Source organism: Capra hircus, chromosome 25 (assembly GCF_001704415.2).
Source record: "Capra hircus breed San Clemente chromosome 25, ASM170441v1, whole genome shotgun sequence".
NCBI classification, from domain to species: Eukaryota; Metazoa; Chordata; class Mammalia; order Artiodactyla; family Bovidae; genus Capra; species Capra hircus.
Window position 1 is genome coordinate 20,276,265 of NC_030832.1, and position 14,868 is coordinate 20,291,132.

General features: G+C 44.9%; 1 pseudogene; it reads right to left on the minus strand.

Moving 5' to 3' along the window:
* LOC108633846 lies at positions 8,582 to 14,160 on the minus strand (annotated as a pseudogene).

Below are 14,868 nucleotides of genomic sequence, written 5' to 3' on the forward strand. Positions count from 1 at the left end.
AACGTGAGGTCTGAATAAGAGCTCTGTATGGAGAGACAGAGACCGGTCTGCAAGAAAGAGCCTCACACCAATTTACAGTCGATTCCAGCTCCCACCTCCTGTTCAAGGCAACTATGGATGTATTTTCCATCTCTCTTCTAGAAGTTTCATGTAAATAGAATCATACGGTATGTGGCCTATGAGTTTGACTTCTTTCACTTAGCACACTCTTTTTGAGATCTGTGTCACTGCTTAGCAATAGTTTGTTTTCTTTTATTGCTAGTATGGAAAAATTCATTTTGTTTACCTGTTAAAAAGTAATTTGGATTGTGTAGTTTTTGGCTGTTATGAATTGCTTTGAACAATTGTATGGGTGTCTTTGTGTGGACACGTATTTTCATCTCTCTTGAATAGACATCTAGGAGTAGAATTGCTGGGTTGTATGGTAAGTAACTTTTTAGGAAGCTATCAGATTATTTTCTGAAGTGGTTATACCATTTAACATTTCCACCATCAACATGAAGATTGCAGTTGCTTCGTACATTCTCACTAGCACTTGATTTGTCACTTTTTTTTACTTAACTATTCTAAAGTGTGTGTTGTGATTTAAATTTCCATCTCTGTCATGGCTAATGGTGTTGAGCACATTTTTATTCACTGATTATCCATTGGCATATCTTTTTTGGTGAAGGGTTCATTTAAATATTTTGCCCATTAAAAAAAAAATTGGACTGTCTTCTTCCCACTGAATCATAAGCATTTGTTTTTCTGGATACAAGTCCTTTTTCAGATATGTGTTTTGCAAACATTGTCTTTCAGCCTGTGGCTTACCTTTTAATTTTTCTTAGTGTTATCCTTTAAAGAGCAAAAGTTTAAAATGTTGATGAAGTATAATTTGTCAATTTTTTCTTTTATGGATTGTGCTTTTAATGTCGTATCTAAGAAATGTTTGTCTAGCCCAAGGTCACAAAACTCTCTCATATTTTCTGCTAGAAATTTTGGCTCTTATATTTAGATTATGATCCATTTTGAGTTAATGTTTGTGTGTAGTGTGAGGTAAGGGCCTAAGTTCATTTTCTAACATAAGAATATTCAATTGTTCTTGCATCATTTGTTACAAAATTATCCTTTCCTCACTGAATTACTTTGGTCCTTTGTTGAAAATCATTTGACCATTTATGTGCAGGTTTAAACTTCAGTACTTTGGCCACCTGATGCGAAGAACTGACTCATTTGAAAAGACCCCAATGCTGGGAAAGATTGAGGGCAGGAGGAGAAGGGGATGACAGAGGATGAGATGGTTGGATGGCATCACCAACTCAATGGACATTGGTTTGGATGGACTCTAGGAGTTGGTGATGGACAGGGAGGCCTGGCATGCTGCAGTTCATGGGGTCATGAAGAGTCAGACACGACAGAGCGACTGAACTGAACTTAACTGATCTTTTCTTTTGAGGAATAATCTTTCTCCCATTTGATAAATGTTTGTGGGACAGTAATAGAGTGGGCACAGGAACCAAGCTGGGATCCTCTGATGCTTTCTATCAAGGATTTGAACCCTGAGAAGCAAGATCAACTAACTGAATGGTATGCAATTAGATTCAGCTTTAATGATAGTTTCCTACCCAGACTCATTCCATAAGACTCTGAATAATAAGAATGAGCAATCCATGTAGCATTTAATGTAGCCCATGTGTAAGTGTTAAGTTGCTTCAGTCATATCTGACTCTTTGCGACCCTATGGATTGTAGCCCACCAGGCTCCTCTGTCCATGGGGATTCTCCAGGTGGGAATACTGGACTGGGTTGCTATGCCCTCCTCTAGGGGACCTTCCTGATCCAGGGATTGAACCTGTGTCTTTTAAATCTCTTGCACTGGCAGGCAGGTTCTTTTTCACTACCACCATCTGGGAAGCCCTACTAAGTGCCTGGCATTATCCTAAACACTAATTATATAAACTCATAAATGCTTACCCCAAAGCTGTAAGACACAGACTACCATTGTCCTCATTTTATAGTTGGGAAAACCAAAGCAGGCAGAGTCTAAGTAACTTTGTTGTGGTTGTTCAGTCACTAAGTCATGTCTAACTCCTTGTGACTCCATGAACTGCAGCACGCCAGGCTTCCCTGTCCTTCATTATCTCCCTGAGTTTGCTCAAACTCATGTCCATTGAGTCGGTGATGCCATCCAACCATCTCGTCCTCTGTTGCTCCCTTCTCCTCTTGCCCTCAATCTTTCCCAGCATCAGAGTCTTTTCCAATGAATTAGCTCTTCACATCAGGTGAAGGATTGGAGATTCAACTTCAGCATAGTCCTTCCAATGAATATTTAGGGTTGATTTCCTTTAGGATTAACAAGTTGGATCTCCTTGCTGTCCAAAAAGCACTCTCAAAAGTCTTCTCCAGCACCACAATTTGAAAGCATCAATTCCTCAGTGCTCAGCCTTCTTTATGGTTCCAACTCTCACATCCATACATGACTACTGGTAAAACCATAGCTTGGACTATATGGACCTTTGTTGGCAAGTAATGTCTCTGCTTTGTAATATGCTGTCTAGGTTTGTCATAGCTTTTTCCCCAAGGAGCAAGAATCTTTTAATTTCATGGCTGCAGTCACCATCTGCAGTGATTTTGGAGCCCAAGAAAATAAAAATCTGTCACTGTTTCCACTTTCCCCCCAATCTATTTGCCATGAAGTGATGGGACCAGATGTCATGATCTTTGTTTTTAGAATGTTGAGTTTTAAGCCAGCTTTTTCACTCTCTCTTTCATCTTCATCAAGAAGCTGTTTAGTTCTTCTTCACTTTCTGCATTAGGGTGGTATCATCTGCAAATCTGAGGTTGATATTTCTCCTGGCATTCTTGATTCCAGCTCATGCTTCATCCAGCCCAGCACTTCATATGATGTACTCTGCATATAAGTTAAACAACAGGGTGACAGCTCTTGATGTACTCCTTTCCCAACTTTGAACTGGTTTGTTGTTCCATGTTCAGTTCTAGCTGTTGCTTCTTGTCCTGCATATAGGTAAGGTGGTCTGGTATTCATATCTCTTTAAGAATTTTCCACAGTTTGCTGTGATCCACACTGTGAAAGGCTTTGGCATAGTCAGTGAAGCAGAAGTAGATTTTTTTTTTAAAATTCTTTTTATTTTTCTATGGTCCAGCAGATATTGGGAATTTCATCTCTGGATCCTCTGGCTTTTCTAAATCCAGCTTGTACATCTAGAAGTGATTGGTTCTAAGTAAATTGCCCAACCTCAAAAACACTATGTAGCAAGGCTATGGTTTGAACCAGGAAATCTGATTTCAGAGACCATGCCTTTAAACATCAGGCTATCCTATCTTGGTTGAGCTTCCTCTTTCCTAACCTGTGGAGGTGTTTTTGTTCCTGCCTACTTCAAGGCCTGGGTATAGTCTGGAGGCTACCTTAGAGGGTCCAATCCCCATTTCCTCTCAGTAAATCACCTATGTCTTGAATTACCTACAGTTTTTGTTTCTTCAACCAAAGTCCCTTTATAAGTCCAATTCACAAAGTCATTGCAAGGATTTAAGAAAGATGATGCATGTCAACCACTAAGTGCAGTACTAGGACATAGCACATCAGTAGCTCTCAGAGATGATGATGGTGATGATGAAGATAGTGATGATGGTGGGGAAAATGATGCCAATATAAAAATATATGTCTTATCAAGCCCTAAACCTAGGGATCCAAATCCTGGAATGAAAAGCAAGAGAAAGGATATCTTAATTGCACTTGTCCTTGTGGCAGGGTCCGTTTGGTGGCTGTATCTATTGGTGTACAACAAATTATCTCAAAGTGTATCAAGTTAACACAACATTGACCCCGCAGCATCTGTGGATCAGGAATCAGTCTCTTATGATCCTGCAAACAGGCTATTGGCTTGGGCTTTATTATCATCTGAAGGCTAGACTGGTAGGGAATGGGTATATGCTTCCAAACTCACTTCTGTGGTTGCTGGCTAGTCTCAGTTCCTTGGCATGTGGGCTTTTCCATAGAATGCTGTGTGACATGGCAGCTGGCTTTCCCCAGGGCAAGTGATCCAAGAGAGAGCAAGATGAAGTGCCCAAGATGGAAGCCTCAGTACTTTTAAAACTTAAAAATTTTTTTAAATTAATTTATTTTGTAATTGATGGATAATTGCTTTATAGAATTGTGCTGGTTTCTGCCAAACATCAACAGGAATCAGCCATAGGTATATGCAAATCCCCTCCCTCTTGAATCTCCCTCCCATCTCCCTCCCCATCCCACCCTTCTAGGTTGTTACAGAGCTCCAGTTTGAGTTCTCAGAGTCATACAGCAAATTCCCATTGGCTATCTATTTTTTCATACGGTAATAAGTTTCCTTGTTATTCTCTCCATACATCCCACCCTCTCCTTCTTCCCTCTGCACCCTGTCCATAAGTCTGTTCTCTGTGTCTGTGTCTCCACTAAGAGTTAGTCACTCAGTGGTGCCCGACTCTCTGCGACCCCATGGACTGCAGCCCACCAGGCTCCTCTGCCCATGAGATTTTCCAGGCAAGGATATTGGAGTGGGTCGCCATTTCCTTCTCCAGGGGATCTTCCCAACCCAGGGATTGAACCCGGGTCTCCCACACTGCAGGCAGATTCTTTACCAACTGAGCTACAAGGGAAGCAGTGTTTCCACTGCTGCCCTGCAAATAATTTCATCAGTATCATCTTTCTAGATTGCATATATACGCATTAGTATAAGATATTTGTTTTTCTCTTTCTGACTTACTTCAGTCTGTATAATATGCTCTAGGTTCATCCACCTCATTAGAACTAACTTGAATGCATTCCTTTCTATGGCTGACTAATACTCCATTGTACATATGTAACACAGCTTCTTTATTCATTAATCTGTTGATGGACATTTAGGTTGCTTCTGTGTTCTCTCTATTGTAAATAGTGCTGCAATGAAGATTGGGGTACATGTGTCTTTTTCAAGGTTGGTTTTCTCAGGGTATATGCCTAGTAGAGTCTTTTTATAACTGTATCTCAGATGTGTCATGGCATCACTTCTGCATTCTATTTGTAAGAAGTCAATTAGTAAATCCAACCCACACCCAAAGGGAAGGGATAAAAAGAGGGCATGAATAACACTGGGGACTCTCTTAGAGGCTGTATATGCCACCGTGACAGTCTTGTGGGAACCAAAGTTAGGTAAGGATGTACCACCCAAGGAAGCCAAAAGAAAGAGCTTGAGAATGAGTTTTTCATAAAATCCCTTAGACAGATGTCTACTCTCTTTAATCCCGAAGAATTTCTTAGAACATTCCCAGCAGTAGTCTTATTTGAGATGGATCAAGATTGGCTTTATAGCTTTTCATGGGAAGGAGAATAAACTAACCTGGATTCAGGTGCCCTTTCATTTATTGCATCATTAGACATCTACTGAACATCTACCCTGTGTCAGGCACTATGCCAGAGACACCTAAGACCTCAAGGGGTTCAAAATTCTAATGATAGAGAGAGACATGAGATAAAACAATTGTAATACAACAGAACTATGTATAAGGTAGGGCTTCCCTGGAAGCTCAGCTGCTAAAGAATCTGCCTGAATAAAGGAGACCTGGTTCGATTCCTGGGTCAAGAAGATCCCGTGGAGAAGGAAAAGGCCACCCACTCCAGTATTCTTGCCTGGAGAACCCTCATGGACAGAGGAGCCTGGCAGGCTACAGTGCATGGGGTCACAAAGAGTTGCACATGACTGAGCGACTAAGCACAGCACAGCACATGTACAAGGCATGGTAGTGGCACAGGAATGGAAACATCCAACTCTGCCTGAGAAGTTCTATGAAAGCTTCAGAGGGAATACTGAGGCTGGGTCTTGCAGCATGCATAGGAGTTTGCCAGAAAAGGGGGATGGGTGAAAGCATGAGGGGAGGAGGACAGACAAGGTGGCAATATACAAGGGTCTGCCATGTTCAGGGAAGTGTGAAGTTTGTTGTGGTTGAATGGAGGATAAGAGTGGATGGGTGACAGATGAATCTGGATATTTTCAAGGGTGGTATATATCATGTGGGCTTCCAGGTGGTGCTAGTGGTAAAGAACCCGCCTGCCAATGCAGGAGACATAAGAGATGCAGGTTTGATTCCTGGGTCAGGAAGATCCCTTGGAGGAGGGCATGGCAACCCATGGAGGATCCCATGGACAGAGGAGCCTGGGGGGCTATGGTCCACAGGATCGCAAAGAGCTGGACATGACTGAAGTGACTTAACGCTCATGCATATGTCTTGCAAAGGATGTTTTACTCTGTCCTGGATGGGACAGGGACACTCTGAAGGAGATTACACCCAGAGGTAATGTTGGATTAACATTGAAAATGCAATTGTGATTTCCACCACAAGGTGAGTTCTTCTTCAATACTGTGTCCGTCCACTGGGGCTCCCATAATAAAACACTGCAGACTAGGTGGCTTAAACAAGAGAAATTTACCTCTCACAGTTCTGGAGACTGGAGGTCCAAGATCAAGTTGTTGACAAGTCTGGTCTCTCCGGAGGCCTGTCTCCTTGGGTTGCAGATGGCTGTCTCGCTTTGTCCTCACATGGCCTTTATTCTGAGATGCCCTCTGTGGTGTCTCTCTTTCTCATTCAAAGGACACCAGTCATATTGAATTAGGAACCTTCACTTATGACCCCATCGACCTTAGTTACTTCTTAAATGCCCTAGCTCCAAATATAGTCACATTGGGGGTTAAGATTTCAACATATGAATTCAGAGAGGGGGATACACAATTTGGTCCATAACAAATAGCTATCATTTTATGAACCATGTATTATCTCCTGGGCTCTGTGCTAAGCAACTCCCATGCAATCTTCCATTTCATCCCCATGCCATTGCAACCTTGGATGAGTTACTCAACTTCTCTATGCCTCAGTTTCCTCATCTGCAAAATACTTGCCTTACTGTGTTATTGTGAGTATTAAATGAATTAATATATGTAAAGCATTCAGAACAGTGTCTGGTGCAGAGTGTTCGTTAAATATATGAATAAACTCTCTCTAAGATATAGATAGTATTCATATCCTCATATTACAGACAAGAAAATCAAGACCTTGAAGGAATAGAGGTTGGCTGGCAGAACCGCTTGAATTCAGTGCTGTCCTAATCACAATGCTATCATTTTGGATCTCTAAAATGGGCTTAGAGGGGGGGTCTCAGAGCTTGATAGATTCTGATGTGTTTCTCAAGGGAAGAGAGCCTGGCTAATCTCACATTTGGAGAGCAAGGCTTTTCAAAAAGCAACTGCTGGCCAACAGTCCTGTCTACACCAGGACTGGCACCCTGATCTGCCACCATCTGCTGCCTCAAATGGTGAGTAGGGACTTTTTTTTCCCCAGGTGACAAAGTGGGAATGCAGCACTGATTTATATATGGGTGCATTTGGAGAAAGCAGAAATTCTAGTGGTGCTGAAGCAGAGGGTGTCTGGTATGGGGGGACGTGCCACACTAGTGGTCGTTGGGACTTGTATGTCTTGCCTGTCCTTTGTGTTGCAGGCCACAGGGAGATATTGGAGATTTTTAAATAGGATATCCTCATCAGTATTAGGAGAAGGCAATGGCACCCCACTCTAGTACTCTTGCCTGGAAAATCCCATGGATGGAGGAGCCTGGTGGGCTGCAGTCCATGGGGTCTCGAAGAGTCGGACACGACTGAGCGACTTCACTTTCACTTTTCACTTGCATGCATTGGAGAAGGAAATGGCAACCCACTCCAGTGTTCTTGCCTGGAGAATCCCAGGGACGGGGGAGCCTGGTGGGCTGCCATCTATGGGGTCACACAGAGTCGGACACGACTGAAGCGACTTAGCAGCAGCAGCAGCAGCATCAGCATTAAGCCACAAGAATGGAGTTTGGCCAACCGAGGCTAAAAAAAAATCAATTAAAATTGAAACAGAAGTCAAACAATCATATCTTTGAAAGATTTGCCCCAAAGATCTAGGCAAAAAGAAGTAACAGAAAACCCCTCAAAGCATCTTCACTATTTTTCTTTCTCTGCAAGGACCACCTCCAGCTGTAGTCCAGGGAGAAATAATCTGATTGGCTTAGCCTAGGTCACATGACCAACACTAGAAGGGCAGCAACCTCTTTATTGTCAGTCCTGGCCAACAATCTTCAGTGCACCAGGGTAAGTTCCCTAAGTAAAAGTGGATGCTCTTACCTGAAGACAGGAAGTTGTTGGAAACACAAGGGGAGAAATTGGAAGCAGACTTCTACTAACTGAGACAGCAGACCTGAGAACCAAACTGGAAAACAGTGCTTTTGTTAACCTTTCACGGGATAATCTGCAGTCCTGTGTACATTGGAGCTGTGCTTAAAATCTGCCCTATGCCTAATTTTATTTTTATCTATTTATTTTGTGGTCCTACATCAGCCTTTAGAAAAACAACAGGTCATGACCTGGAAGCAGACCCCAGGGTGGCTGGGGGAGGTCAAGAGTCCTTTTGCAGGTAGTCCTGAGTATGGCTGGGGAGGTCTGGGGAGGGGAGGGGTTGGTGGGGAGTGCAGTGGGAGAGGGTGGGGCCATGCTGCTTTGTGCTTTGCCCTCCAGTGAATCTGCAGCCAGTGCCACAGGGCTTTACAGCAGACTCCCGCGGGTGACCAGGAGTATGAGGACCAGGGCCAGGGTCCAGGGAGCCAAGAGGCCAGAGCCATTACAGAGGTTTTGCTGGCAGCAGGATGCGGTGCATATGAGCTTGGAGCAGCCATTGTATATGGTCTCACAGCAGCTGGGCACACAAGGCTTGCTCACCTTCATCCTGACTGGGGTGTAGTGAGTCTGTGTAGTTGTGCCGTAGGTGACCACGGCCAGGCAGGACATGGGCTTGAAGCAGTTCTCCCCACTGTAGGCGCACACGTCCAGAGCCTGGGCCACAAGTCGGCCCACCAGAGACACCAGGAACAGGGTGGGGAGAGGAGCCACGGCTGGAGGTGAGAGGGCAGAGTGGGAGCAGGGAAGTGGAGAGCAGCTGGTCCTCGATTCAGCTCAACCCAGGGCTAGGGGAGGGCACAGGGGGAGTAGGACGGCACCTCATCCCCCAGGAATCCCTGGTCACCGGAGGCTCTGCAGCCCCTGTGTTACACAATCAGCTGGCTGTGCCTCCCATTCTTACAGCCCAGTTTTACAGGGATGTTCGCGAAGCTGTGGCCCAGGCCTAGTTTTAGGTTGTAATTTTTCAGATAAATATGAGTATTTTTCAATAGCTAAAAAATTCTGATGGTAGGCAACTAGATACATTTCTATCTATTATAGAAACAGAGGGTGTTTTATGAACAAACATACTTATGAATTTTTTCAAGTAGACAATGCTTGAGTAATATTATTCCTATGGTTCAAAACCTAAAATGATATATAAATGTATACATGTGAAAGTCTCTTTCCACTCCCAGGCATATAGAGAAGTGCTTACTAGTTTTTTATGTATGTACCCTTCTGGTGCTTTAAAATAAAAAAAAATTCTGTTATAAATACAGATGGATATGTATGGGAAAGACTTGTCCTGGGCTCCTCTCTGAAAGTTGTTGGGGGCCCCCGAGAAGGCCTGAAGAAGCTGAAGTTCTATTTTATGAACCCAGCCCCAGCTCTGTGAGTCTTCCCCTGACCTGAAGTCTTTTTTGGGGACGTGGGCCCTCAGAGTTCTCAATGTTCCGCTTCATTTTCCTGGGCAGATCCAAAGTTTCCAGGCCTGGGAATGAACGCCCTGTTTCAATGGAATACTCCAGCTTACTGAGACTGGGAAATCCTGGGGTCAGCTGAGTTTTCACATTCATCCCATTCATCCAGGTTCTCTTGGGCAGAGGCCAACCCTGTTGGCCTTTTGTTTTTGTAAATAAAGTTTTATTGGAACACAGCCATACCCATTTGTTACATATTGCCCGTGGCTGCTTTACTTTACAACAGCAGAGCTGAATAACAGAGAAAGGATGGCTTTCAGAGCTACACATATTTTCTACCTGGCTGTTTACGGAAGACTTTTGCCAACCCTCGGAGAAGGCGATGGCACCCCACTCCAGTACTCTTGCCTGGAAAATCCCATGGATGGAGGAGCCTGGTAGGCTGCGGTCCATGGGGTCGTGAAGAGTTGGACACGACTGAGCGACTTCCCTTTCACTTTTCACTTTCATGCATTGGAGAAGGAAATGGCAACACACTCCAGTATTCTTGCCTGGAGAATCCCAGGGACGGGGGAGCCTGGTGGGCTGCCATCTATGGGGTCACACAGAGTCGGACACGACTGAAGCGACTTAGCAGTTAGCAGTTTGCTAACCCTGCTGTAGGAAGAGAAAAGCTCATGAAGCACTTTGCTCTGCAGTGCTTTCCAGTGATTAGGGAACCTCACGCGGGCTCCTAGTGAGAAGCCATCATTTCAGAGAAGCAATGGCTCAGTCAGGAACTGTGGGAATTATCCTTGTTCCTCCTTCCCCTCAGCCTATCCCTGTCCCACATTCAATTCAACATCAGGCCTGTAGATTTCCCCTCCCAAATCTCCTCCATTCTGTCCACTTTTTCCATCTCCATCTTCATCGTTGCTTTGTCTCTTGCCTAGACCACCCTCCTAAGCCTTCCTCTTCTTCCTGTTTTTGCTCCAAAGCTGTTTCCATCTGTTCTTCACAGAGCAGCCAAAGTGATCTTTGTAAAGTAAAGATCAGGTCAGGTCACCCTCCTGCTTAAAATCCTTTAATGGCTTATTATTGTTCTTAGGATAATGACCCCAAAGGCGTTATGCAGACACTATTTCTCTGCCCAAGTACTCCCCAGCCTCCCTTCTTTTCCAAAACACTCCCTATTCTTCTGGTATTACCTTGACCATCACTTCCTTGGAGAACCTCTCTTGACCTCTCTCGCAAGGTAGGGCCTCTCATTTCAGGCTCTTGCAGCCCTGTCCTCATCCCTATGTGGGAACTTGTCTCATTACAGCTGCTGTTTTACATTTATTTATGTGGGTTTTTTTTTGTGGGGGGCCTTTTCCACGAGAGGAGGAACCCATATCTGACTCTGCTGACCACTGTGTCCTCAATGCCTTGCACAGTGCCTGGCACACCGTAGACCCTCCATAAATATTTACCAGATAGATAAAGGATGAATCACGTCATCCCAGCCACCTCTGGGTGATGGGAGAGATTCTGAGGTTTTAGGTGCCAGAGTCTCAACTTCATCCCTTGAGAATCATGTTTAACAGTGTGAGTTGGCAGAGCCAACTTAGGCTGATGCTGACTGAATGCCATTTGGAGACAGCAGCTGCTGAATTCCTTCCAGTTAGTGTCTCCAGCCCCAGACAGGGTGTACTCTAGCCTCCAGACTGTGTCCCTGAGATCAGTCATACCAAGAGGGCTGCTCCCAGCTCCTCCATGCCTGGTCCCCCCAGAACCCAACCAGTGAAGATGCTTAATGAGGAAAGAGAGACAGGTGTGTGGGTGCCAGGCCCTGCCACTCCCTTCGCTATCTGTTAAGTATTCCGTGGGATCCAGACACAGAATTTTATTTGTTTTTCTGGACCTAAGCTGCCCCCTGACATAGCCAGTGATTGCTTTTTTAAAATCACGAAGGGGAGCTAGGTCCTTTCATCTCCTGATAAGGTGCCAGGTGACAGAGAGATCAGCATCCCAACACATAAATCTGCAACTAATCCTTGGGAATCAATATTTTTCATTAAGAACCTGTGAGAGTTGGGCCATTATGGGGAAAATCTGTTTAGGTTGACACCTTGATGAAGTTATTCAGTTCAGGGGCTTAAGTCATTGAAAGGTAATAAAGAGCACAGAGCAATCTCGGGGCTGGTTAGGGGAGAAAACGATGGGAGTATTGAGCTTCAGTTCAGTGAAAAATGACCTGCTGATTTATTGGGGAATGATGGGGTGCTGGCCTCCTGAGCAGGCCAGGCCAGACACAATCAACATGGCAGCCCCTCACTCTCATTGCTTCTCACCATCTGCAGTCACTGCTATTTATAATCTATCTGGCAGTTTTTTTAAAAAAGTAGTGGGGAAATACTTAGGGCTCTTGGGATATTTCCATTTCCTACCTTCATACCACTCTTTCCCCTTTTGGACTTTCTCCTATAGGTCATGGGAGACAGGGGCATTGAAGTATTGTAAACAATCGCTAGCCTGCTTGACCCACCAGTCAGCTCGTCTCTCTTTGGGTTTTCCATCCCTGGTTTTATGTGCTGGAAGGTCTCCTCATTTGGGCAACTCCTTTGGACCTTGAAGTTGCTCTCCCATGGTTATGCAAACCCTCCCCTTGGCACCACAGTCTCCCCTTTCTGTTCCACTCTCAGCTCTGGACACCATCTCAATTTCTGTTCAGGGGCAGCTCCATGGCCTAGGGCCCATCATGAACCTCACACCAACTGGACCATCTCTGTGGTGCGGTCCACAGGTGGAGAGGATGGAGACGAGACACAAAGGTTGGGAGACACAGATGTAGAGAAGTTTGCTGGTGAAGTGGTAGAAGCTTTAAGCTCTTCTTATTGCTGGTCACAATTTTCTAGAAGGAAGACATGAGGTTTTAGAAACTGGCCAGGGACACTTGAAAGGATAGCCGGACAGGGTGAGAGGCCTGAATAGCATGTAGTCTCACCAGACCACACCATGGTGTGATTTCCTCCACCTGTGCTCAGCCTGCCTTGTGGAGGGAAGGAGAAGGCATGGTTGTGGGGAGACTTGTTTATACCCAGCCCTGTGTTATTCTGCCACATGTTACAGTTATTTACTTGTCTATTTAATCTACCTGATTAGTCTGTTGGGGACATTAAAATCCACATCTTATTGATTCTTATATCCCCAGAGCCAGACACAAAGCCTGGTACCTGGGCAGGTGTTTAATGGACCTGAGTGTTTGATGACTATTTTCCTTCCAGCTCTAAACTCTAATGGTTTTTTATTTGTCCAGTGGATCTCAGCCTTCTAAATTCTGGGTACTCAATTCATCCTCCATATCCCCTCCCCCGAGACTCACTTAAAGGATCTAGTCTTTTAAAGCCATTTACTTATTAATAGCCATTAATTTATTTAGCCATTTAAAAATCAGGCATTCAATAAGACAATAAATCACACCTTGAAAGAGTAGGCACACTAAACACACACATACCCAGCATTGACCTCCACACTCAACCAGTCTGTTGGTTTTGGTTAGCCTTATTGTAGTGCTATTGTAGCTAAATGTCCCAGTTTCACTAGGGATTTGTGACCCACAGGAAATCACTTGTGGGTTCCCTTCCCTCTTCCTCCAGGTGGCAGCATGGAGTAATGGTTAAACCCCTGGATTTTGGGATCAGTTTTCCTGGGCTCAAATCTTAGCACTGCCGCTTACTAGCTGTGTGTCCTTAGGTAAATTATTTAAACTCAGTTTCCCCTCTATAAAAAAGGGAGGTGAGTGGGATAATAAGTAAACCATCTCAAAGAACTGTTGCAAGGCCTTTTACAAAGAACTTAGAATATAATGGGCACTTCATAAAGTCTAGGTGATGGAAAAATCACGTAGCTGGGACCTCCAGATTCAGGGACCTCCCCATAGACGGCAAGAAGCCCCCAGCCATCCAGATCCTCCGCCGGGAGAAATGAATATTGCTTTTTAGCGTTGCTCCCCGTGATTTCCAAAGGTAGCAGCATTTCTGAGCGAAAACGAACGCTTGCCTACTGCTCTCTGGTTCTGTGTGTATTGATTAGCGTCGCGGGGGTGGAAATGGGGTACTGTTCTAGAAACACTCACTTTGATTCCTCAAGTAAATCCCCCCTGGTGTCCTGCGAGGAAACTAATTGGGAGTTGATTCTGATGAATAAATGTGCTGCCGCCGCCTGAGGAATTGACCACGCCAGCAGATGGCTGGAGCATGAGAAACACTCTGTCGCGGCCTTCCAAGGGGCCCATCAATAATAGATGGGCTCCGGCCCTCCGAGAGGGAGGCATTGCTGCTGCAGGTATGAATTATGGATGCCGTTTAGGGTAATGCGGATCCATCTCAGAGGTTCCGCTCAGTTTATGTGCTAGTAAAAGCCGGCAATTTGCTTGTGTTCCAGCTATAATTTGCGCTACATTAAGGGACCCTCCTTTCCATAATGGATGTGCGGTTGGACGCAGGCGCAGTCAAGCCTCGAGGGCAGCGGCCCGCCTGGCAGGATGCGGCGCAAGGCCAGGTGTGGTCCTGTGCAGCTCATCGCCGCGCCGGAGACCCTTGGGTGTGCAGGCAGATGGAGGCCTTTAGCTTGTCTCCTGGGAAGAAGCCCCACTTAAACCCGGAGCCCTTCTGTGAGTCATCGGTCAGATGCAGTGGATGTTTGTCTGGAGACAAGCAGGAAAAAAAAGGCCTATGGGTTGCTGGTCTAGACAGAAAGACACCCAGGTTTTGCGAGAGAAGCAGTTGGTGAGATGATGATGGAGCCAGACTGCCCAGGCTGAATTCTGGCTTTGCCATTTCCAAGTTGTGCGCAGATTGGCCTTTTTGTGTGTGTGTGCCTCTTCGCCCCAAATAACAGTAAGGGTGCTGACTAGACAGAGGCTGAAGCCAGCGCAAGCGCATGAAGGCCAACTGTTGAATTAGGACTGTTGTGAGCTGGTTGTTAAAAAAAAAAAAAAGCCACTATTAAAAATTAAATTCTATAAACTTGGAGTTAAATTATATTAAAACCAAAGCAATAAGACCTCAAAACTCATCAAGTCCTAATCATTTGACTTCATTTTACTATAATATATGGCCTTGAGGTGATTTCTGTGTGTCGCATCTGGTTGGGGGCAGCTATAGGACATGCTACTGGGTATCTCTTCCCAACTCTGAGGTCCAGGGCCCCATACTGGCATTGTGAAACTGGCGGTGGAGGGAATGTTTATACCAGGCACGTGGGCAAATGTTTCCCTTGGGAACTGGT